At 39.6% G+C, this 26,365-nt stretch overlaps 1 protein-coding gene across 6 annotated transcripts in view; it reads left to right on the plus strand.

Moving 5' to 3' along the window:
* Positions 1–937: 937 nt before the first annotated feature.
* The window catches only part of LOC103145453 (voltage-dependent T-type calcium channel subunit alpha-1I), a 164,058-nt gene continuing 138,630 nt past the window's right edge, over positions 938–26,365 (plus strand). For 4 of the 6 annotated variants that reach the window (XM_016676848.1, XM_007562899.2, XM_016676851.1 and 1 more), the window contains exon 1: positions 939–1,960. The gene's annotated coding sequence lies outside the window, so the exon portion shown is untranslated. Of the gene's footprint in view, positions 1,961–26,365 lie in introns of all 6 variants that reach the window. The other 2 variants (XM_016676849.1, XM_016676850.1) reach the window with 2 other exon arrangements.

Here is a 26,365-nt window from a genome sequence, read left to right on the forward strand (position 1 = left end):
TGCACTGCATTGTGTTGAACTGCCTCAGACCAGTGAACCCATCAATAAACAGGATGGTAAGGCGAATAATGACTGCAATAAGAGACTGCCTGCACTGATTGGACATTTTCAGAACATTGGACAGCTCCGAAAAGGGGATCCTTTCGGCTTTTTATCTGTGTGGTGCTAAAAAAAAAAGGAAAAAAAGGAAAAATCTAGACGCTGGAGAAAAGAAGTAACGATTTTCAGTGTCTCTAAACTTCCGCAGATGATTTTCAGTCGCCATTATAAGCAACCCCTTAAGGCGGCTGCGTCTCTCTTTCTATATTTGAGACCGGGAGCTCATATCACAGTGTTTTCCGTAAGCAGTTAATAAAACGTCCTGCGGCTTGTTCCGGCGCAGTAAGGTATGGCCACATCTCTTTCCTCCCCGATCATGCGCGCACTTTTCAAAAACTCATTCCTCCGTGTTGGACGCAGACCTGCTCAGGCGTGATTCGGCCGCGTTCACGGCGCGGAGGCGCGCTCTCGCTGGTCGGCTGGAAGACACACCGCTCAACTTGGTTATGCGTCCATAACTATGCACCTGCTTCTTTTGTGCCTGCTCAATGCCACGTTACTTCAGTTGCCTCAGATCACAAGGCTGCTTTGAATTGCCCACAATGGTGCAGTGTTTTCCAGAAAAAAGAAAAAAAAAATGCAACATGCACTCAAAGATAAACAAAGAGATGAAGGAGAGTATATAGCGTGGCTCTTTCCCGTCTGTCCAGGCCTAGTCTGGTGTTAGAAAAGTGGGTTCAAAAATATTTTGCTCAGTTTATTTGATTACCGAGTGATTTACTGCTGCAACACCAAATGTACCCCCCCCTTCCACCCTCTCTCTCTCTCTCTTTCTCTCTCTCACACACACACACACACACACACACACACACTTTCGTTCTAGAATTAAATGAAAAGATGAGGGTTTGATGCGTCGAAGACAAAGCAACATGTCAATGTCAATACAGCGTGGCCCAACAAGTAAATATCAACTTCTCTCGTGTGTTAAACTTGTCAGTGAAAATTAGTTCTATGCGACCGGGTTTTCACCGAGCCTCTGCCGAGATATTTCGGCTGCATGCGGTGCCGGTTTTCACAGATGCGCCCCTCCGACGCTTGTTCCACTGGGAGGGAGTCTGGGCGCATGATGGAGTGACGGCGATACTCTCTCGGAAATTGTAATGCTTCAGCCAGCGGGGGGAATTATTAACTGTTGCTGTTTTCTTTTTCCTTTCTTCTTCTTCTTCTTCTTCTTTTTTTTTAACTGACACGCCTTGTTTTTGGAGAAAACGTCTGGAAATGTCAAGTTAATCACCGAAATATCTGTCGGAACGAAATGGGATAGAAAGAATTGCGCAACATTTCCTTGGAAATGAACGAACTACAGAGATTTTTTTTTTTTTACCATTTGTCAGAAGATGCTGGGTTTAACATTTTCGTCTTCTTGTACTTTTTTTTTTTTTTTTTTTTTTTTTTCGCAGCGTGCCCTGTCAACGTGACCATGATGGAAATAAGTGTTCCCAAATTCCTCTGCGCATACGGTTTAAACTGCAACTCTGATCATTGATTATATCTGAAATCCAGTTGCTCCCTAAAGGTGATTTGAAGCAAAAGTTGGCTGACTGTGCTTGGATTTTTTTCCCCCCCTTTATTTTTTTTTTCTTTTTTCTCTCGGTTCAGTGAAAATGTGAGTTTCAGCGCGCACCAGACAGTCGCCAAAGGCAGAACCCAGATTTTCCACCGGGGGGGAACCGGGCTTTGTACCGCAGCGACGTCCTCACCGTTCTTCTCGCCGAAATGCCTCTGGGTGCACCGATTCCGTAAAGACACAAGTGGATATTGCTTCTCCATGGTGTTCAACGACCAGGTGCATCAGAGAAGGCAATATCTGGGCTGTTTTGTGCAGTAAATGCTGGACACACCTTTTTGAATGTCCGTCAAGGTAAGTTACCTACCGCCGACGTAAAAGGCTTATCTCATGTGGCTGTGTGGGACTAGGAGGGGGTTATTATGGAATATGTTTGTAAAACCTGAAAGAGAGCGTAGAGAGGTAAAAGTCTTGCCTACATTTTCAGTCGCTGTGATCCGGCAAGTGATGCATAATGTTTCAAGTTTTAGCTCCGAGAATGTGATTTCTGTTGCCATGAAAAACGCTCAGCAAACACAGAAATTTGTGGAAATTCTTACTGTATGATCACATCCAAACTGCGGTTTTCATAGAATCTGCCATACCGTGATTCTGTCCATAAGGATCATAACCCAGATGCCATCTTCTCTAAGGCACATTTTTTCCCCCTCATAGTTATCGATAAATAAGCAGCTAACAAAATTGTTGCATCTCTAAAAGTTCAGGCCTTAAATAAAATGTCTGCAGGTCCATTGGTGCAAAGTGGGGACTGAAATAAAATATTATCAAAGTTAATTTTGAACATTTTTCCCAGCTTACTTCAAGAGAAATGTTAAGTAAAAAAAAAAACTGCTGCAAGTATCTGATCAAGCTCGCCATAGAGTGGTGTCACCAAATTTCTCTTCATTCATTCCTTACTCGCTTACTAAAAACAGACCATCTTTCATCACGGTCCTTAAGCCATGCAGATGTGCAAGCTTCTTGTTTGTGCTGCACAAGTTTAAAATATGATGCCCATGGTGCCAATCCTCCCTCTAGTAATTTCTCACATTTGTTTTATTTTATGCACACACATAAAAGACACAACTGAGGGGCTGCCCAGTTGGTTGCACTGTTATCTTGCAGCAAGAAGGTTCCGGATTTCAATCCCAGCCTGGGGTCTTTCTGCATGGAGTTTGCACGATTTCCCTGTGTGTGTGTGTGTGTTTGTGTGTGTGCATGGTTGTTTGTCCTGTCTGTCTCTGTGTTGCCCTGTGATGGGCTGGCAACCTGTCCAGGGTGTAACCCGCCTCTCGCCCATTGACCGCTGGGGATGGGCACCAGCACCCCTCGTGAACCCACTAAGCATGTAAGCTAATGGATGGATGGGCTGTTAAAACTGACCAAAGCTGCAATGGGCCACAATGAAAAAAACATAATGTTCTGGCAGATTAATGTAGAATTGTGGTTAATCCTAAGGAACATTTGCATAAAGGCAACACTCTTCAGTCAGAAAATCTTGGTCTGAATTTAGTAAGAGATAATAGGGGCAGCAGACTGGGGGTCCCAAGATCCTAAAAAGCCCTATAGGATTTTTAGGGACCATAAGGGGTTCCCTAAAATTACATCCATATTGGGTATATCCCAATGACACCGACTCCCCTGAATTAAGCCCCACAGACTATAAAATACAATTTATAAGAAATTAACTCTGTTTTCCATAGCAAAGCTTTAAAAATAAAGGTTATGCAATTTTGTTCAACTTCCCTTGCAACCCTTGCAATGACATTTCCTCTTACAATAAAATGTAACCTGGAGGTATACCTTTCAGTTTTGCCGCCATCAGTGTTTGGTGAAAAGAAAAAAAAACAAACAAACAAAAAAAAAAGCCTGGTTTTATTTCAAAACTACTTTAACAGTTTTTGCGTGATACTGAGTCAATGTTGAGTTGGTGTTGGGTAGAACCTTTGCAGGCATGAATGGCTGTTGTTGGTACAGACTGCCACAGGGCGGCAGTATAAAAATTGTAACTTTTGGGTATATATTGTTATTTCTGTTGGTTGTGATGAAGAGTGAACAAAAGGCATGTCAGCAGTGATCATATATTACAGTATTACAAGCATTGCTACTTGGGAATCTCTTTTACCTCAAACATCAAACTGACCTCACTTAAGATATTTATTTGCTATCCTAATCACAAAGTATGACATACTCACAAGCGCAACAACTGGTTTGTTTGTTTGTTGTGGTGCTGTGGGTAAAGTTTATGGAAAGTTTGAACCTTTTATTTACTTTCTTTTCATAGGTTGATGGATTAGAAACTTTTAATGCCTTCCTAAATTCACTGCAGGATGGCTGTGTGGCCATGTTGTCCTCTTTTCTCTTTTCTTGCACAACATTGAGGCAAAACACAACGGATACACTCTGGAATTCTGCATGTCAACGAGAAGAGAGAAATTTTGTTTTCCCTTTTGGCCCGTCGGGCCACAATCACCCGAAAGCAAATTGGGCAACAAGCAATAGACGCATTGACAAGATAGAGAGCGCTGAATTGCATTTGTTGGTAAAATGTGGTAGAGAAACAGGACATGGTGCAAATATGAGAGGAAAACCAAAGAACAGAGAGAGGAGAGAGTGCAGGAAGTCCAGTGATTGAGGGAAATGAAAGAAGAGAAAGAAGTGGCGAGATGAGGAGGAAGGAAAAACACAAAGGGCTGGACGGAGCACACAGAGACGGAGTGGGATACATGTGCATCTGCAGTGAATGCTGGTATTATTAGGTTAGGTGAAACGATCGGTTTATGCTCGACAATTGTGCGGTGAGGGCAGCCACATGCTGCGCCTTGAGAGTCTCCTGCGAAGGCCAGAACAAGTGGGAGAGAAAAGGAGGGGAAGGGGAAGGGAGGGTGGATCTGAGAAGAGATTTGGTAACTGTGGGTGTCGATATTCTATTAAGGAGAACAAAGAAATCCAAATACCAGTGGTGTGTACGACACTGACAAGAACACACATGGTGGAAATAACGCCAAGAGATGACCGAAGACACAGTTCATGCAGATAAATTGCGAACGGGTTGTAGCTCTGCTTAGAAGTGCTTATAGATTCACCTCAGTGATTCTCTCTGCATTCAACAGCAGCTGATTTAAAGGGGAGGGGAAAAAAACACAAACAAAAACAGCAGGTGTAATCGTTTGAAGCAACATTCATAGACCTTAAGCCACTCTGTTAAACATATGAGTGTAGTAAATGAGGTGGTCCTGACTTCAGGCCCACCTATCTCTTTCTCTCTGTGTGTCTCTTTCTCCCTTCCTGGAAATGTGAGTCACTGTGAATGCCACTGGCAGGCATGGCTGTTGACTCATGAAAACTCACCCACAGGCTCTGTTTCTTTTTCATTTTTTTTTTTTTTCTTGGCATGCTGACTATGATTGTAACTAAAGGTGCTCATCAGTGTTTGTGGGATCAGTGTAGTGTTTAATGACAGGATCCGTGCAAATGTCTGGAAATGTGATGAAAATGTGGCGGGTGGAAGAAAGAGAAACATAGGCTGAGCTAAGGGAGAAATAAATGAGATGCAGGGGTTACAATTAATGATACTTTTTGTTATTTCATGTATCAGCTGGTAATTTAAAAAAACATAGTTAGACCTAGGAAGGAAAGGGAAGCATAAAACATGCTTAAACATTTACCAGAATATTAAGATTCATTTCTTAAAACACACACATTTTTTTTTTTTTCATTTTGTCGGGCGACTATTCCGGTATTCTCATTGGTTTTTTTAGTCTTTCGCTTTCCTTGACTTTTAAGTTATTTCTCTGCAAATACATACGTATACCGTATTTTCCGCACTATAAGACGCACCGGATTATAAGGCGCACCTTCAATGAAAGGCCTATTTTAAAACTTTTTTCATATATAAGGCACACCCCATTATAAGGCGCATAGAATAGACGCTACAGTAGAGGCTGGAGTTACATTATGCATCCACTAGATGGAGCTGCACTACAGGGAATATCAACAAAACAGTCCGACTCCAGTCGTTAGGAGAGCCTCCTGCGATTGGGCCGGGGCGTGGCCGGACGATGGTCACCCTTCTCCGTTCTCGCACAGCATGTTGGTGGAGAAAGTGGTGCTAAATTACCTGCAGACGACCTGATTATAGACGGTTGGTAGGTAGATAGGTCAGTCAAACTTTATTAACAAACCAGCATCCTGACAACTATCCCTGCATGCACCGCGCGCTTCTTCTTCGATGGGCGAAAATGAAGTCGGCGGCTGCTTCCCGTAGTTGCTAGACCTGTTGTGGCTCAATATTGGTCCATATATAAGGCGCACCGGATTATAAGGCGCACTGTCGGCTTTTGAGGAAATTTAAGGTTTTTAGGTGCGCCTTATAGTGCGGAAAATACGGTATATTATAAAAGTACTCTATATTATGGTATATGAGCTGCACAGTGGCACAGTTGTTAGCACTGTTAACTTTCACCAACAAGTTCCTGGGTTTGAATCCCAACATTTGAGTCGAGTTGAGAAAAGTTTGCTAAAATGTAAACGTAGCAATAACTTCCTGAAGGCGGAGTGTCTGAACAAGAGTTTCTTAAAGAGACAGAGGCCCAACTTCAAGACATTAAGTTACAAAGGCAAATTTCTTTTAAATCATATTTCATATACATAATTTTTTATAACAACTGAAGGCAGCACGGTTACTTTATTGTGGCGTAAAGTGGTACTTTGTGACTGGAAAACATAAAGTACTGCTCCTTCAACATGTTAATAGGACTGTGGCTCAAACTCTTCATACTGCATTATACTTACATATATCTTATAATAAAAATAATCTACTTGTAAATACCAGGTTGTTTAGATGTCTTTTACTTAGAGCTCCCGTTATTTCTCCTTAGGCAGAATTACATTTCTTGCTCATCAATATTTACTTATGTTTATTAGTCACCTATTTTGTCTGCAGATGTACAGTTTATTTTATGACTTGTGTCATCCCCTTTTCCTCTATTTACATTTAAAATCCACAGATTGGTGGGTCATGAAGAAAATCACAGCTGGAATCAGCACAATACAGAAAATAATATATATATTTTTTTAAGGAAACATTTCTTAACGCAGGAATCTTTGATGTGGAAAAAGATCTGAAATATTAGGAGGGATTATTAGCTCAGTCTATTTTTGACATTCACACATGCAAATTTTTTTCCATCAGCCTTTTTTACAGATATTTTCCTTAACCGATGGGCTCTCAACGTGACATCTGTGCTTTCCACATGTTTGCCTATAGGTAGACGTCTGTTTGCATTAGCGCAGAGCCCGCTGTGTGTCCTTTACAGTATCACGTTTTATCCAGGAGCTTTCACTCAGTGTGCTCAGGTGCGTCAGTGCAGCCTAACCCAAATGTAAGCACAGTTGTCAGCAGATAATCTCTGTTGACAAGCAGCATTCACCCAGTCCCCCAACGTCCCAATTATAGATGAATGTATGCTGCACAGCAGTTAAACGAGTGGATTTATGGTGAATGTCAAGCTTTGGGACTAGACGGTGTCTTTTTAGATGACATGGTAGGTGACAGGTGTTTTACAATATTGTGGAGTGTTTAATGAGCTAAAACGATTTTTCTGAAAATACGTTGAAGTTGCTCGGAGCCAAAAAGAGAAATGAATGTCTTATGCTGTGCAAGCATAAGACAAAGGTAGAATCTGCAAATAGATGCGTTAGACGACCTCCCTGACAAAGTCATTTTGTAAACATTTTGGTGAAGCTTTGTTTTGTCGAGACCAATGATATTTTAATATTCCATGTGATAACATAACCTAAAGGGGAGATACTATTTATTTATGGATCTGAAGGCAGCTTTAAATGCAATGAAAGCCATATATTTTTTACCCAAATCTTGTTAAAAGTTCATCATTACTTTGTTTTCATGGTACTAACCGCTCAGCTTCCAACTCTGTGCTGTTAGAAAATTTTGAGTTGAGTTGTGTCATTTTTAGTGCTGTGGTTTTATTACTATTTCCCCCTCAAGATTTCAGCGTTTCCTTGTAATAACCTCACCACTGTCCCTCCAACAGTGTTCTGTGGAAATCTGCTACCACACTAAGCTATATATACATTTATATCACTTCACCTCTGCCTGGAAGATGCTGTCCTCCTCCTTTCTAAAACTGAGTTGTCTTTACATACAAAATCCTGAGAACCATATTCTTCTGCATCAAATTGTAAGCTATATTGTATTATATACTAATATAGCTTATCAAGTGGCATTCAAAAAAGCATTCCTACTTCAGTATTTGTCTATGCGAGCACTGGAATATGCTAAATATTGTTTTGTGATGCTGTCAGACTCTGCATTATGCTTTGAGACTACCCTCTTTACACCGGATTACAACCGACTCATGGTCGCAAGGACTGTGATGGCCATTCCAAAAGCGCCGAATAGTGGTGTATCTGGTTTTATTGTGAAAACCTCCATGGCACTGCTAGAGGACATTTCTTTGACTGTTACTGTTTAGCAAACAGGGTTTTCCCTTCTGCTTCCCCGACCTACATGGCAGTATGCAGCTGAGGAGGGTTTCTAAACAGAAGGGTGCCATCCTGCACAGTTATCTCCGTCGCGCGCTCGGCTGTGTGAACATATCAAGGCAAGTGCAAAAAATAGAAAAGATGCGCACGGAACCCAAACTGTTTCTACTTACTGTTCCTCAAAAGCACAAACTTCTGACGTGTGCAATTTGGAGGTTTGTGCACCGCGTGCACAGCAGGGAGAACTGTTCCACGTCTAACACAAGATCCCTTTGTGCAACTGTCCTGATCATGGCATCATGTTTATGGCTGTGCATATCAGTTCTACACAGATCTATTTTCTGCCTAGTGAGCAGTGGAGTGATACAATGCATCTAGTAGCTGCAAGTCTTATGTCAAATTATTGGAGCGCTTCTATCCCAGTGTGGGTTTGATTAGGTCACAGTGTTGGCATAAGCCAGGTTGGCCTTCTTCAAACCCCTTGAGGACCAAATCTATGCTGGTGCACACAAGCCACATGTCGTGGATGAGTCGCCAACGCTGATAGTGGGATCTCTTATGCAAAACCCAGGTGCTAACACAATAACAAATATACATGATCTCTATGAAATTTTTGTGCAGTCTCAACACAGTTCAGTCTCCGTCACTCATACTCAAGGGATAGACGGTAAATTTTTGAGAGAATATCAGACTTTAAAATATATCCCCTCTCTGCTGCTACATCTACTGATACTGCAGAATATTATTACCCTGTCTATACCCACACGAACCGTGACTTTAGCAGGCACTTTTATATTGTATCATATTAGTCACACACTAAATGCTTGCATTTTTTTCATCTTCAGGAACCTCCCGCATAAAATATTAATTCAATTCGGCCCAAATTTCTCATCACTCTTGCACAAACCGAGGCACAAGTTGCGACACGGCCCTCTGATGGACGCAAGTTGTCCCTCGGCGGGCCTCTTTGGCGGCTGTTTTGCAACCTGCCAGGACTGACACCAGTAAGGGAGGCCATCTCAGGGCCGCTCTACCATCACTAAATCATTTTGACGGATAGCACATCCCACCATTTAGCTCCACTCTGCTTGTTATTCAATAGAAGTACCTAAATAGAACCGCACCTTGAAGATTTGTGATTTTAGAATAAACATAATTAGATGCCGCTGATGCCTCATTATGCTTTTATTAGGAAAAAAAAATTCTCCTCCTATGATCTATTGATGGTAGTAAGTCCTTTGACAGACAAGTATTAGCGTTATTAATAAAGCCCTGCTTTACATTTGATACATTTCACGTAACTGCTGTTATTATGTAATTATGTTCTAATTATCTAAAATGACCTTGTCCAATAGTTTGAAATAAATTATAAATCTTTTGTGCAGAAACTGTCTCGATTTACAGCAACTTTACACGGATGTGAACGACTTTTACTCCAACCAAAGAATGTTTTCACAAAACTCATATTTGGATCTTATTCAGTTTTCAAAACTCATAAATGTTAGCTATGTATTATGCAACCATTAAATCTAAGCAATAAAAGAGAAACAAGCCCAGAGCAGTTGCTGAAGCATAAAATCACCTTTGCACTGCCTCATACCAGTGAACTTGTGAGAAAAGGTGCTATAACTTAATGTACCTCAACATAAAGTCACAAAATCTCACGCCAAACAACTTTATAGTGTTTGTTGAAGCGGCAGCAGAAGCAGCTTTGAGTAAGCAGTTTGGAGACTCTGGGTGAAATCAGGGACACATTTGACTCGAGTTTTCTCTGGAAAACTTACCTGCTCTGATCGGACTCTGTCTTTTTTTCTGTATACATCCTAGAAAATGTGCAACTGATCCTTAAGGACTGGCATCTTCCCAACATATCAGAAAATCAATATTTTATTTGAATGTTGTACACACGTTGAACCAAAGAAATCTGGTTCCTTGAAGATAGGAACCAGGTTTCCGGGCCTTGGTATTCCCAAAAGCAGCCCACTGAGGAAAAAAAATAAATAAATAAAAAAGCTCTGAAGTCATGTTTGTGCATGTTTGAAGACAGTGAGGAAGAGATTGTCTTCATTAAGGTGGTACTGATAGTGATAATGCACAACAACACGGACCAGGGCTGATTGCCATTCTAATTTTAGCAAAACAAAACATTGTGTTACTGAAATACAGTAATGTTTTCCATTAGATTTAAAATGTCTCAACTGCTGAACCAATACAAATTTTGCCATTTAGAATTCAGCTGCACTGATAAATTTCTCCATGGAAGGACAAACTTGTTCTAAAGGATTATCAGTGCGCCTGGTTTCACCTCTCTTGGTTGGTTAACTGGACAAGAGCTGGTAGCAATGTGCACATCAATGGGAAAAAGAGCTGAGTGCAGAGATTTTCAATGAAGATAAATGGTGTAAAGCCTGAGTGTAGAACCTGGACAAAGTCACCTCATTAAAAGACTAAATTAATAAGATTGTTTTCCGGCTGAGGTAGGTCTGCACAAAACTTAAACCGGACTTCAGATGAAATAACACATGCCAGTTAAACCTGATATGAAAAGATAGTCGATTACTGCAATCAACTAAAGTCTCTGGTTTTTAAATCACTATACACAAATATTCTCTTGGTGGATGTATGCTATCTAATCGGCCTATTATATTCCATTGCTACAGATGCTGAGTCATGCAGTGCACTGGTTTGGAGGCGTCTTCCTATTTTGAAACAGAAAATTTGCACAATTGGGAGAAAAATGTACTTATCCTTAACTTTAACGTGGCTTTTTAAAGCTCTACTTCATGTTACAATGTTATTCCCTTATCAAAGTCATACCTGGAGTGAAGGTTTGCTTCTTTCATGCATGTTTGAGGAATGCTTAGGTCTCCAGTGGGGGCCATACTGGAGTGTAGCAGTTTTTCCTTCCTTCCTTTATTCACTTTAAAATAAATAAAAATATAAATAAATTATGGGTTGTAATCTGACCTGCGTGAGTCATCGACGTGCTCTCGGTGTATAATCTGGCAACTCTTGGGATGATTCAGTTCTGTATCATGTTTTCTCCATATGTGGGTAGCATGGCCCTTTCCAGTGTGTCTTCTAATTAATTGGGTGTAGTAAGAGTAAATATTCGAAGGTGAATTACTGAACAATATTTACAGAAATATTTACAGAAATTGCTCTTTTGCTTTAGAATTTAAAAGGAAAAAAGATTTTCTCCATGAAATGGGTACGAAAAACTATAGAGTTGATACGAATTAAATTATTTGTAACAAACTGATTCATCCTTGTTTATGTCGTGCATTCAGATGTGACCGGTATCATCTTTCAACACACACAGACACAACATTTAAAATGAATGCTAATAAAGATGTTATTCTGAATATATGACGCAACCACAAAGCACATTTGAATTTATATCAATTATTTCACCTTGTCACCATTTGTCTTTCTTACACCTCCTTGTCTTCTCACCTGTGTAATTTATTACATTGCGTTAACCGCCAACAAGAATTGAGAGCATCATATTGCTCACTCCTCCTTTACACGGAGTAATTACTTTTCACCATTCCGACTGAAAACGGCATTATGAGCATGGCATTTTCATCATTAGCGTCCATTTTTATCACAACAAATTATTTTGTCATCATTATCATTATCACAGCCACTCCATCATCACTTGCAACAGAAACTGCCACTGCTGGAAACTAATGGGCTGATTAATGTAGCTACATTTGTCTTGCAACAACGGTGACGTGTGTGCAGGACCGTTAACAACGACACAGATGTTTTAAAAACTCTACGCTTTCTGTACTCGTGCGTCGCTCGAAAATACAAGTTATTTAGGTCATGGTTTGACCTTAGCCTGAAATTTCAAGAGGTTTGTACGCTTTTGAGAACGACTGCATACACGGGAGAAAATCACGCAGCCTTTCCAAAAGAACGGCTCCAACTTCAGTTCGGCTGTGTCGCTATGAGGTGACAGTTTAAACCACAGCACAAACATGAAACTCATAAAATCTGTCATATTTTAGCAGATTTTTCTATTAGTTACAATATTATTTGTACACCACGGCGCTTTTTTTCAATCAAAACTTGAACCCTCTGGTGGCTCTCTGTTTGAGAGGCAAGGACTGAACACACCTACTCAGACAGAAATGCAAACACATGCACATAAAATTCTTAGAGCTGTAAATGTCAGTCCTCACTCTGTCTATTTGCTGTTAGATTTGATTGATCGTGGGTTGTGTGTGTGCGTGTGTGTGTGTGTGTGTGTTTGAATTATAGCTCATGAAGAAAAAGGCGGAGAAATGCAAGTGCAGAGGCACACAACTGATGAATTGGACTTTAGTTTGACCTTTCAACAGAAATTTCCAAAAGGTGTTATTTGCAATGGTAAATCTGCTCAAGTGCCTCCAGTTTTTTTTTTTTTTTAATGTAAAACCCACAAGCTTTTTCATGTGAAATGGCAACAAGAACCTGCATATACTTCTTAATTGTTATTTAAGTGATAAATAGTCTAAAAAATATCATGCCGTACTTTTAAGTATCTGTGCAATCTTATCTTTGTGTTTTACTTAATTAATATATATATATTTTTTTACATTTGCTTGTCAGTATAATAATTACAAGAGCCTCTTGAGTTTTATATAGAACATAAAGCCATTTGAAAACACAGAACCGAAGAAGTAAAATGAATAACAGAATAAAAACGAAAGTAAACTTGTTGTGCATGATACCAGGGAAATGTGTAGATAAACCAGACTAAAGTAGTAATGGAAAAAGTTCATTTCTTTGTGCTTTTTGTTAATTGCAATCATATACCCCAGTAGCCTGTCCAGCTTCATAAAAAAAAATAAAAAAAATGTGTGTCATTTTAATCTTAGCCACCATTCTTAACTGAAAAAGTTATCTGCTGCTTTTTGCATTGAAGCAACTTGGTTTTAGTTTCTTAATTCTCTATTATGTGAAATTCTCCTTCTGCACTCCTCTGGGGGAACTCCAAGGCGTTCCCAGGCCAGCCGAGAGACATAGTCCCTCCAGCGTGTCCTGGGTCTTCCTCGGGGCCTCCTCTCGGTGGGACGTGCCCGGAACACCTCACCAGGGAGGCGTCCAGGAGGCATCCTGACCAGATGCCGGAGCCACCTCAACTGGCTCCTCTCGACGTGGAGGAGCAGCGGCTCTACTCCGAGTCCCTCCCGGATGACGGAGCTTCTCACCCATTCTCATCATAGGGATCTTCAGGCTGCACTTTGTCTGGTTCCTCACCTAGGACCTGTCTGCGGTGGGTGACCCTACCAGGGGCATAAAGCCCCAGACAGCATAGCTCCTAGGATCATTGGGACACTCAAACCCCTCCCCCACGATAAGGTGGCAGCCCAAGGAGGAGATATATGAGATAAATACGAGATAATGTTCTTACTGTATGACTCTGTGCTTATTGCTAACTGTACATGTAGAATATTTAATATGTGAGGTTGCGACCAGACCAGTATGTAAGGTGATTTAAACAGGAACTGTCGTGGTTCTCTGCCTTAGAGCGAGGAGTAAGCCCTTGTGGGTTTTATGGTTTTATGGTTTCTATGGTGCTCTAAACTTTGGGACGTTCCCGCAGTAGATCTGGGATTTGCTCAGTTGAAGTCAGGCGATGTTTAAAAGTTGAGTTAAATCTGGTGCTCTGCAGCTTGATAGGCTGACATGGGCCTGAAGGCTGCTGGACTGAGACAGAACCTCATTCTGTACTTCTGTGACGGTCAAATACTAACGTTAGACAAGCGTGATTTTAAAATGACAAGACATTACAAGCTTTTTGTGAAGAGCCTTATATTTGTTTAAGGGGTGGAAGGTTGTATCCATTTCCTTATTATTGCACCTGTTGTGTTTTTACTCCATTTTTTTAATCATTTGTTTTAAAAATTTTTTGTCTGTTGTTTTAGGAAGTATGACTAAAGGCATGGCATGTGAATAAAAACACTTTTCCTGTTCTCAAATCCAAGCTTATTTTTTGATAAACAATCCCCAATTCCTTACCAGATCTTTATACAGTGGACGCAAAAAACACGGACGATATAAGATGACATTGATTGCTGAGCTTGTCATCTATTGTTTTCTTCTTTTCACACTGCCCGTCTCATCTTTCCCTTTATTGCCAGATGCATATTTTAAAGACCAGGCAAGAGCTGACAGACATATGGAGCTATTACAGTTGTTAATGGCAATGATGTTGTGGTTCCTTTGAACACCTCCCTGCTATCCTGATTCATTGACTCCAGTCGCTCATAGAGACAATGATCCCATACGAGTACCAGCATAAGGATTTCACAAACTAACACAGACATAAAACTGGAAATAAAAAAAATACTGATTTATGCATGGTAAAGACACAGACACATATTTGAGGGATAGTTAAGAATTTCCCTAATCTCAACTGCTGCAAGGCAATAGTTACTAGTGAAAAAATAATAATAATAATCATTTCAACACATATTTACACATTCACACCTGCATAAATACCTAAACACACTTCATCTTCATACACACACATTTGCAAGACGTGCTGACATATTTCCCCCTTCCCCCCAAGGACTCTTGTAATTAGATTCCTACAGGCCGACTTTCTCAATTTCACTGCATTTAATTGGAAACGCACACAAAAGCAAAAGCCTCCATGCACACGCAAAAGGCAAGACTCCACAGGTCCGAGTTCGTTGATCACAAGTTGAGGTGTGTGCCACTGACTCTAATTATTAATTTCCTGCCCCCCTCGCCCCACTTCCCCTGCCTCATTTACAAATAAAGTCCCTTGCCTTATTAAGTCTATCAAGTTGCCCAACGCTCTGTCAGGACATGACCAAGGGAGGAGACCGAAGGTGGACGTTTTGGCGTCTTTTCTTGTTGGACACCCAGCAATTAAATTTTAACTGTTGACGGATGCGCAATTGTTTCAACTGTTGTCGTTGTCCCTTCACACCCCGAGGTGCGAGGGGGGAAAAAAAAAAAAGACAAATGCACGAGAAGCCACATGCTGCTCTTTGAATGATATGAGACTGATTGACACTGACATCTCAGCCCAGGGCTTTCCGCAGGGTTAAAAGCTGTGATGCACCTGAATCCAGCGAACCGCTGTTGTGATATAATTTTAGTTAGAAAAGCTACACGTTACGCTCTGAAACATCTTGAAGCCGGAAAAATTCTGTTTCCAAAGCGTGCTGTGTTTATAAGAACGCTTAAGCATAAATTATGCTTTATTGAAAACACCAAAGTGCATCAGGTAGTCAGGAAACAAGGACTGATATCAAATCAAAAAGGACTGCTTCATTTCAAACATGTCGCAACAACACAGATGCATTTATCTTGTGTTTGTTGTAAATTAAGGAAATTAAAACACAAGAGACTAAACAACTGCTGACACCTTGCTTGCATCATCTTGCAGCATCTGTAGAGTTCATACTCCACTGGGACTTTGACCAAAGACCATCTGTCGCAGGCTCCCTCTTTCTCATTTTATTTTTTATTTTTTATATCATTCTTAGACAAATAACCAAACAGTCACTGACTAAAACATGCAGTTCAGATTCGTGTATGAATGGGCAGGCATGGTAAATGCAACGTTTATTTTATCTGTCTTCGTACAGGTAAATCTCGCTGGGACAGTGAACCTCGTTATCAAGAGGGTCTTAAAATATTTCTAAATTATTCTCCTTAGTAAATAATTGGAGCAAGCAATTAAGAAAGGTAATCTAAGCTGTTGTTTGATGCAGGCGCATGCAGTGAACTAGACCATGAAACCTCTCTATTTTTGACAGCACTCTTCTTCCCTGGAGAAATACCCAGCATCCCGAGGCAGTCCCACTGTTGTTGCAGACATGCAGTTGGGAGATGTTTGAAGACTCAGGACTGTATTGATAATACATGTTTACTGTTTAAGCTTCATCTGATCATGTTAACATTTTATTACGTTCTAAACAAAAAAAAAAAAAAAAAAAAAAAAAAAAATCACCCCCCACCCCCACCGAAGAAAATAAACAAAAAAACAACTTATGTCCTGTATCAAATATCTTATTGTTCTTATAGCACAAGCTTACTAATGTGAAAAGAAAATGTTTTGCTAATCAGGCGTTCCACTTTGGGAATTTGCTCTGAGATTTCAGACTATATAACTTTTTCTGTTTTCTAACCACAAGCTTTCTTTCTTAACCCCCAAAGAACGAGCAATCACTTTGTGTGACGTAAACCACATTTTAGACATTTTTTCAGTACCTTCAAAGATAAATATAAAAATAATAACAAACATGAAAATAAGTCATGCAGTTTCCTCTTTACCTTCACCATAATTTTATCTCTCACATGTCGAGTGTGTTTCTTTGTCTTCACAGTGCAAGCTCTGTCTTGTCAGCGACTCTGTTTAACAATTTTGACTTCAGAGGCACCACTTAAGATTTTCATTTTTGGTTCTGGTTGCCACATCCTTAAATAAAATTAAGTGGTCTGAATACTTTTGCAAGACACTCTGCATGAGGCATGGGATTCATACCTCTAGACCTGAGTAACAAGATGGAGCAGACAATCATTAGTATTTTTAGAACCGCTAGCCTCACAGAAACCACTTTTTTTGTAAATGTTAAGTTCTCTCTGCCTTTTGGTCCGTGCTGCTTGTTAAGGGTTGCTTCAGGAGAGGCGAGGCAAATAGGGATGACAACAAATATAACTTTTTGAGGAGAGCAGAACAGAGTTAAAGACGAGAATGAATATCCTGACATGCATATGCCAGAAAGACGATGAGAAAACAAGATGAATACGAAGTATGCTGGTTGCCTCTTGGTATTTCTTTAGGGAATGATTTGCATCACCATTAAGTGTTGCCTCAAGATTGCTGTAGCAGCGTTGCAACAGCGCAGCAATGCACTCAAGTATCTATGAAGTTCAAATTAGCTTTGCCAAATGGACCGTGAATACAAAGTTTGTTGTCACATCAAAAAAGAGTCACATTTTTTTAATTATTCTGAAAATTTAAACAATAAGGGACACATATTTATAATCGTCGTCAGTAGATGCATCTGAGAAAAATGGAAATGCAATTTCTGGCAAAGGTACAGTCTATGTTACATTTCTAGGGTGTGTTCGTGTAAAAATTAAATGCTACTGTTTCAAAAAAAGACGAAAAAAACGTACAAGTTAATAGGAAGCATGCATATGAAACGAGTGCTGTAGAGTGCTGCAGTGGGAGGTTTCAGTACAATGTGGTTCTAACTTTAACTCTAATGACAAGCGAAAGAGAGAAAGAAGAAGAGTGCACAGAGAGAGGACTAAAAGAAGTGAAATCAATTTATCACTTTTTCCCCAAAATGCTTATTTTCTACTGAATAAGCAATCACTGGCAGCATTATTGATGTCAGCAAGTGCTCCACTCTAAAAACTCAACCTTCCGAAATGCAAAAAGCTCTCAAACCAGGAGTGGCAGGCAAAAAGAAATAAAGAAAAAAAAAGAAAAGACACATCATACAAAAAATAAAATAGAATGATAAGAATGATTGTTAGAGAGAGGAAAAAAGAGAGAGGAACATCTAAAACCGACACACAAAGAGAAGGTGGAGATACATCAGGAAAAAAATAATAAAAGATGCACTGAATGTGTGTAGACCTTTAGAGATTAGCATGTGAATCATTCCTGTGGTAATTGCATCAGGTTTTCACCATGCTGCGTGGCAACGGCTCTGAATGCGAGTTTACATAAGTAAATGCACCGAGTACGTATGTTTCATTCAAACACTGCAATCTGAGACGTAACGTGTTCGGCACTCTAAGCTCCAAGTGGTTCACGCTCAGAGTCATGGGTGCCTGATTATGTTATAAAATGCAAGAGCAAAGAAGTGGAGAGAGGGAACATCCATAAGTGTCACCTTTATCCCTTTGAAAAGTCATTTAAATAAGGTTTCCTGTCCTCATATGGTGAATTAAGGATAATTCTTTATCGTTAATGTGCTTGCATTATGGAAATACGCAAGCATACACTGATCAGGCATTACGTTTTGACCTGAAGCCTGTTATATCGCTGCTCTCCCTTTTAACGTCAAAGCAGGCCTGTCTTGTCAATGCATGGACTCTGTTGAAGCTGTAATTTTGTTTTTCACCTGGATATTAGCATCAGAACCTTCAAGTTTCTGACTAGCAGTAATGTTAGTGTTTTTCTCTTGCCTCACAGTAAGAAGCTCCAAGTCAGTAAGCAGCCAATCATATAATCTGAAGCTACAATTGGTCAATTTTTGCTGCGTTTGAGGCAAAAAAAAAAACAACAACAAAAAAACAGCGTAGCTAACTGTAGAGTTTGTCCAACTTTCAGGTAGTTCAAGGTGCGGGAGGCTGCATCAGGACGTGCTTCCATTCACCAAAACCAGAAATCTGGGGATGCAGTAATGGCTGAAACTGTACAGTGGATGTCTGGTAAGCCTGACCTGATTTGTTGAGCTACACAGATGGTATGGGCAGAATTTGGCGTAAACAGCTTCAACCCGCAGACAACACCTACCATGTGTCCGCGGTCCAGCTGGCTGTTGGTGGCGGTCAGAATTTTTTTATATGTATTTTTTTTACCGCAGGGGGAGTGATGGGGATGTTTGGGACAGGCACATTTTGACCCCAAGAATCATGTGACACTATTAAAGTGGCCTTCTTGTTGAATCCTTCAGTGGGTTAGCGACACTTTCCACTTTAGTAGATTCAAAGTATTAATTTGAAGATTAAAGATATTCCAAATATTTACAGTACATTGTCTAAAATTTTAGGTTTTTCCCCAAAATGTTACCCAAAGTCAGTAGTTTTTGTTCAATCAAAGACAATTCATGTTGCATATAAGTAAGGTTGATAATGTGACCAGGTAATGTAATATTTTTGCTCTTCTTGTTGTGCATTTGCTGCTGATTTATTTATACGTCAAGAGACAATGTGACATATTCTGTAGAGGACTAATGGGTGGCTTTGGGAAAATTCGAAGGGTATTTTATCACTCCTCTTTGTGGATGATTCCACACAGTCACGCTGAATTATGTATCGGAGTGTATAAATTTTTTAATATTCCATGGAAAATTGAATAAAAAGGACATATTTATGATGTAGTTACCACTGTTTGCTCAGTTTGATTGTATTCTCTGTAGGTTATACCCTTGGTACTACTTTTCTTCTCCTGTTCCAAAAAGCATGATCTTGAATGTGCGCGTCACTTGTCAAAGATTTTTTTGTTTTGTTTTGTTTTATTATTTGCTGCTCCAACAAGTAAGATACAGTTGATATTAACTCCCATAAAGTTACGATTTCACCAGAACAATACGCATAATGGTGAGTTTTTAGAAAGTTCAGTGAATTATACAGAAAAAATGTAAGAGTCTGAAGATTACTGAACATATAAAGTGTTTCTTGTCCACTTAAGTGCTGCAGCTGACAAATAAGCTGCATAATAAATGAGGCCCTATTGGAGATTTTAATATGTAAAACTGAACTGCATACATTTTGTTTTTCTATGGTCACAGCTGAACAGTTTTCTCTGCCAAGTCAAGGTATTTGAATTTTCAACGTTGTTTTCCCGAAAGCCATTCATTGATTACGTACAGACCTTGCAAAACACACACGCACACGCACACACACGCACACGCGCACACACATGGTCCTCAGACCACTAATACCCCCCTGAGTGTTTTGTTCGACTCTATGATATTAAGAAGTGCCATCCATAGGTTGTACACCAGGGGTATTTAACTCTATAGACCTCGAATGGCTGGTATGTTGCAACTTCAATTACAAGTAAAGCAATGAGGAGTCATTCAGCAGTTGGCATTGTTAACAAATTGCATAATGTTTTGAAGATCAAAGATAATTTTATTTGTTACATATCAATTTGGCTCCTAATATTTGTATTTTTATTGATCATTTCAAAGTAGATTCACAGGATATGTTTTTTCCTGAAATTGAATCGCTTTAAGATTGGTTTAACTTGGAATAATAAGCTTGTTTGATATATATTTTTTCTTACATTTGATCACTGAACATTAATTCAAGTTGAAGTTTCATGCAATCAAAGCAGCCTTATTCATTTTATTATCCTTGCTTTAATGTGTTTATTCTGGTACATTAGGGCCTAATTGTGGGCAACCTCAAGTGATGCCTTTTTCAGTTTATGCATTCATTTATTCTTATTTATTAAGTACCCGGTACATCCAAGTTTGTGTCATTAGATGTTTATCCTTGTGCGCATTTCTGGATGTCTTCCTCACATCTCCCATCTCGAAGCTGAAGCAAAGCTAATCACTTCACTGCTTCCCAGTGGATAGGGCTAATGTGCTTAAGCAGTCCTGAGGGATCTGATGCTTGACAGCGTAGAACGGCCTCTCTGCCCGCTGATATCTGTGCGCTTTAGTTTTTTTTTTGTTTTGTTTTTTTCTTTTTGTTGTTTTCTCTTACGGGACCTTCTCTCTTTCTCCAAACTCCCAGTTTAATTTCTTCCCTGTCACTCTTTTCTGCCATCTGTTTGCTCCTGAATCCAAGTCATCACAGCTTCAGATAAGGAAACATTACTAAAAGATAGAGAGTGGCTTGTTGGGATAAAGACTGAATGCTGTATTTTCTCCAGATCATGAAGTTTTTCTCTTATATACTAATCAAATTATTCCTACTGATAATTCTGTTCAATGTCAAGCAGGCTTTCCGCTACTGTTTCTACTGTCTTTTATAATTGTTTTTTCTTGCCTTCCCTCTCTCTGCTGGTTGGAGTAAAGGCAGTTTATTATCCACTGCACCTTAGTAATTTAAGCTCCATGAACTCTTGAACAGAGCCATCTTTTGGTCAATTAGAATTTGATCAGCTGGAATGATTGTGCAGCTCGTAAATGTTTTGCTCATTAACGCCATAGAAGCACTTGGCGAATCCCACGTTGACTTTTTCAGATTAGATATCAGCTTCGTTGTGTTTGTACTGTACAGCGATAGTAGAATTACCCACTTCAGATTTGACCATCATTTTGGAAGATATTTTAATATTTCCAAAACATACAATATTTTCATAAACTAATGTCATGTTATTAACATAAACATAATTATCAAACATAATTAAAAGCCTGCTATGTGCTCAAACCAATTACATATCTCTTTGCGATTTATTGTGGGATTTTAATATTACTAGACATGTTGCCACAGAACTCATGATACCTCAAGTAGGCAGAAAGACATACTTCCCTCACAGTTTAAGTGCCAGTGATACTTTATGCTGTTGGTCTGTGTCACATGTTTATTTAATCAGCTGCCATCACTCTGCATCTGGAGCTTTCACAGCTTCCCTTCTCTCCATTTCTCTCACTCTCCACCTCAGTCTGACCTGCAGTCTGAATCTGGAAGGCTGCATAATTCTGGCACTACAAGAAGCTAACACATAAAATTAGCTTTTAAGGTGTGGAGGAGTTTTAGAGTTTGTGGTTTATTGAAGGTTAAAGCGTATACCTCAGCATGATTGATGGTGCTGAGGTCTTCCTCTTGGCTCTGATTGGTTGTTTCTGACCTGGAGGCGTGCTTTTCCTGCACATGGTGGTAGGACCACAGGGAGAAGCAGAGGAGTTCCACTTTTTTTCACAGATTAAATCTCATTTTATATTCTCAGGACATTGTGGCCATTTTACCAAATGGGGATATGCCAATAACATTTTATTGTATAAAAAGTTACTTACTGCAGCTTTAAATGCCAGCATAACAAAAGGGAGACGAGACGCTGGTATTTTCTATAATCAGTGTTTTCAGGTTGTTGCAGATGTGCCAAGTCAGCATTTTTCATAGCAAAGACCACGTTTTAGGTTAGTAATCCACAAAACTGATGATTCAGAATTTACATCACAGTCTTTAAAATCTCTTGTTTTATTTAAATACAATTTATTAATTGTCATGTTTTATATAAATTCATCTATTTACTGAAAATATGCTGAGAGGGCAGGATAAATGCAACTGTAAACTTTATCAGTCATAGTGTTTGAGATAATGAGCTCACGTCTCAAGGTTGTTTTTTTTGTCCCTGTTTTGATATTATTATTAATGTGGCAACATATATTTCATTTATATATGAGCCACACAAAGTTAAGAGACATACAGACTCAAACACAACTGTTATCAAATGAATGTATCAGGATTAATTATGTAATATTTTAAAGCTAAATAGTAAGTAATTCAGTCAGACAACCGCTGAGAGCGGATTCCATTACTTTTCAGTAGATTCTTAATTGAAAAGCAGCAGTGGACAGATAAAATGAAAATGAGCATTAACGAAAGAAGATGAAAGCAGTGAAAAATGATGGTGCAGCATGAGCTAAACGTTGTGGAGGGGCAGGGGAGGAGGGGGGCGGAGGTGGTAAAGGAGGGAGAGTGAGCTAGATATGTAAAGAAAATACCTTCAAAACTGACATGGAGCTGGCAAGAGCTAGTGTAAATTATTTAGTGCATGTCGATGAGCGTACAGAAGTCAGGAAGGGATTTAGGTGCAGATGAGATCATTAAAATCAATTTGTTTGCTTGCAGAACAGCCTTCTCCCATGACCAAGGGTCAACCACATTAGATCTACTTAAATTAGACCAGCTGAGCAAATGAAGAGGTTTATTTTTTTTCTTTTCCTAATAACAGAGGCAACATTTGGTTTGACCATGGATTTATTTTTTTTTTTTAGACTGGCCCGGTGTACCTTAGAAAAGCAACATTAATGACAATTATGTAATGATCAGTCGTTATACCAGTTGACGCACAATTGTTGTTCGTCAAATATTTTCTTTTAATTCAAAATTATTTAACTTGCCGGAACACTGAGTGATTGCAAATGTTTTTTCTTTTTTCTAACAAGCCATTTTTTCTAAAAAATGGTCGATTGGGAGGCTGATTTTGAGCTCAGTTGGATGCCTCTGGTGGATGATATGCTTCACACTCTAAGTTTCATGCTAAAATGTGGTTATCAGCAGCAAGCATCTTGACTGGCTCCTGGCTGTTTGTTGGTAGCCAAAAGCAAGTCAGCATCCATGGTTGCAGTGTTTTTTTTTTTTTTTTTTTTTTTTTTCCAACATGCTTACTTGATTAATAAGTGATTGTACAATTACCAGTAAGTGAATATGTGCATAAATGGCTGCTAGTTTTATGCATCTCTTCACTGACCATTCTATAATCAAGCCATTGTTTGTCAATGGATGGATTTTTATGAAGTTGTCTCCTATTTATTCTAAAAACAGAATCAAAATGTTAAAATATTACATGTTGCCAGCTGTATGATTGACTGATGATCCAAGTCTCCTTAAAGTGTGGAGGCACATTTTAAGGATAATCTAAGACGAGACGACTGTGGCTTTCAGGCCTGTGAAGAAAAGTTTTGAAGCTACATTCTTTCAAAAGTCAGTAGTGGCTCTCCACCAATGTGCAATTAATTAGTCTGAGTGTTGTTTATTAAAATATAAGAAAGTTTAGCTTCAAAATATTGAGTTAAAGTTTAGTTGACCAGAGGAAAAAAAAAAGTTTTTGGTTTCAATTTCGCATTTTATTTTGCGGATTCTCTTAATTCAAAACTTTTACATTAAAATTTTAGGACTTGAAAATAAGAACATTTTGTGCCATAGTTTGAATGCAGGCTTTTCAGTGATAGTGATTATTTAAAGTATAACATTATAGCCACATCCACACAATTGCACTCACAAATGCACACACCTCCGTATACCGATTTGTAGATCAGTAGGCTGTTGCTAGATAAGTGTGCATTTTTCTCACATCAGACTTTAACAGTATTGAACTGATGCTTCAATAAAACTGTTGATCAAAGACATGAATACCAGGTTTTTCAGATTCCGATTTTTTTTTCTTTAGCTGAAACAATTGTACTATAAAATTGATAATCTATATATTCTAAAGATTTATGCAGATTCTGAGAGAAGAACTTCATGGAAATTCCTGCTCCACTGGGATTTTCGCATCCAATTTTCTCTCACATTCACAGAGAATGGTCAAAAAAAAAAAGAGAGAGGAAGAAACACTGTCATTTTCCAGTGAGTAGCTGTTGTGAGAGTGGAAATGCCTTAAGGTCCAAGATCAGTTGGCAGATTGGTTAATGTAAGATACCGTCTCTGAGTGTGCAACACACTGAACCTTGTAGCAGGTCGGTTACAGCGGCAGAAGACTGCAAGAATGTTACTCCTGCCAAACTGGAAGGCCAGCTACAATTCGCACTGGGCAACCAAATTTGGACAGTAACAGACTGGAAAAACATTGTCTGGTCTGATGGGTCTCAGTTTGACATGTAACATTCAGCTCAGTATGAGGTAGGTGATCTGAATTCAGTGGTCAATGAGTCTCAGAATTGGTGTTTACATCAGGTGAGCACTATTTGTCGACTGTGGCTCTGTGGGTAGAGTAGTCGTCTTGCGATCGGAAGGTTGAAGGTTCGATTCCAGCTTCCTCCTGTGCCCTTGGGCAAGGCGCTTAACCCCCAAATTTCCTACAGAGCTGCGTTTCGGTGTGTGAGCGTTTGTGAGTGCGAATGGGTGAATGTGACTCTAGTGTAAAGCGCTTTGAGTGGTCAAAAATGATTGGATAAAGCGCTATATAAGTTCAGTCCATTTACTATTTAGGTCTTTGGAGAAAATTAATATTGCATGAGGACTTTTGGTTTTCAAAATTGATCCTCTTTGCTTCGTTTTGTTTCATGGCAGTTTTTTGTTCTACGTATGTGCTCTATACCAAGAAATCAAGGGAAATGAACGACGGAAGGAAGGAATTAATGAATTCATACATTCTTTACCCGTATAATGGGTAAAGAGTATTCATTAAAAAAAAACTTTCACAAATTCAATTGTAAATTCCAAATATGGACTACCAAAAAAAAAAAAAAAACACATGCTGGTGCCGTTCTAACTCACTTTTGTTTTATTCTGGCATGGACTCCATTTTGGCCTCGTCTCGTTTTGGCTTCCCTGCCTTGTCATAACGGACGATCGCCACTCAAAATGTAAAGAAGGCTGTGAAACAAGGGTGTGAGCATTCAAAATGAAAATATGCTCCTCTCTTTCCTTCTGCCGACGTTACTCCACTTGATCCTGTATCTGTGTTTTATTTTCACCCATTCTGCCCTCTTTCCCTCTTGCTGATCCCCGCTTTATATTCATGACTCTACTGTAGTCCTCTGCTTCTCACATCTCCCTCCTCAGCTTTCCTGTCCTTTCCACTCTTCACCTTCCTGTCCTCCCTGTCTCCTCAAGCTTCCTGCACTTACCTCCTCCCCCCTCCTTTGCCTGGCACGCGTTCATGTGGCATCGCAATCCTTTATTTTTACGACAGGCTTTCTTTGTGTGTGTGTGTGTGTGGAAGTTTTTACAGTATGTGTGTGCGTGGATGAGTGGGTGGGGGGGCTGAGGCGAGCCACAAATGCTCCAAGAGCCATATTCAAATCTCATTTCACACTGCTGAGGGTGAAAAGACCTGACGCAGCACTCTGCAAGAGAAGGAAGGCAGGCACAGAAAGAGAAGGAGGACGAGATCGGGAAACGAAGGGAAAGAAATGATGCCGGAGACAGAGCTGAAATCGGAGGAGGAGAGTGAGGGACATGACATGGGGGAGGAGCGGAATAATAGCTGTTGGCGTTAAGCTACCTACAGGAAGCGTGCAACGCTAGGAGAGGGAGACAGGGAGCAAAGAAATAAATACCACACAGGCGGTACAAAAAGAAGAAAAGGATTGAGAAACCAGAATAGCGTGATTATGAAAAGAATATTTGTTCTCTCTCAAGCTTCGTAACTTCTCTGTTTTTCAACTTCACTGCAGAACTCACTATGCTCCTTTCTCCGCATGAATCTCTGCCTCTCTTTCTCCAAAACTCCTATTTTCTTTTCTTTTTTTTTTGCTATGCCAGGAGCCCACATCCTTCGGTCTTGCACAGTGTGTATGTTTATGCAAATGAAGTAATTAGGAAGCTACATGCCTTCATTTGAGCTCTACGGTTTTGAGGAGAGGTGAAGACAAAAAGGAGCGAGGAAGTGGAAGGACAAGCATTCAGGCTTTTGGAGTTGGTCTGCACATCAGTATTACTCATTCCTATACAATTATATATTCCCTTTAAAGAACTGTACCATTCTATGCTTCACCATATTGCTTTAACTCATACTGCATTTATTGCTCTGTCTTGGAACTCTTTCTTGTTCCCTGACTCCGGCCTTGTATTTTTGCCTCTTAGTCCTTT

This window comes from Poecilia formosa, unplaced genomic scaffold, assembly GCF_000485575.1.
Source record: "Poecilia formosa unplaced genomic scaffold, Poecilia_formosa-5.1.2 Scaffold142, whole genome shotgun sequence".
Classification (NCBI taxonomy): domain Eukaryota; kingdom Metazoa; phylum Chordata; class Actinopteri; order Cyprinodontiformes; family Poeciliidae; genus Poecilia; species Poecilia formosa.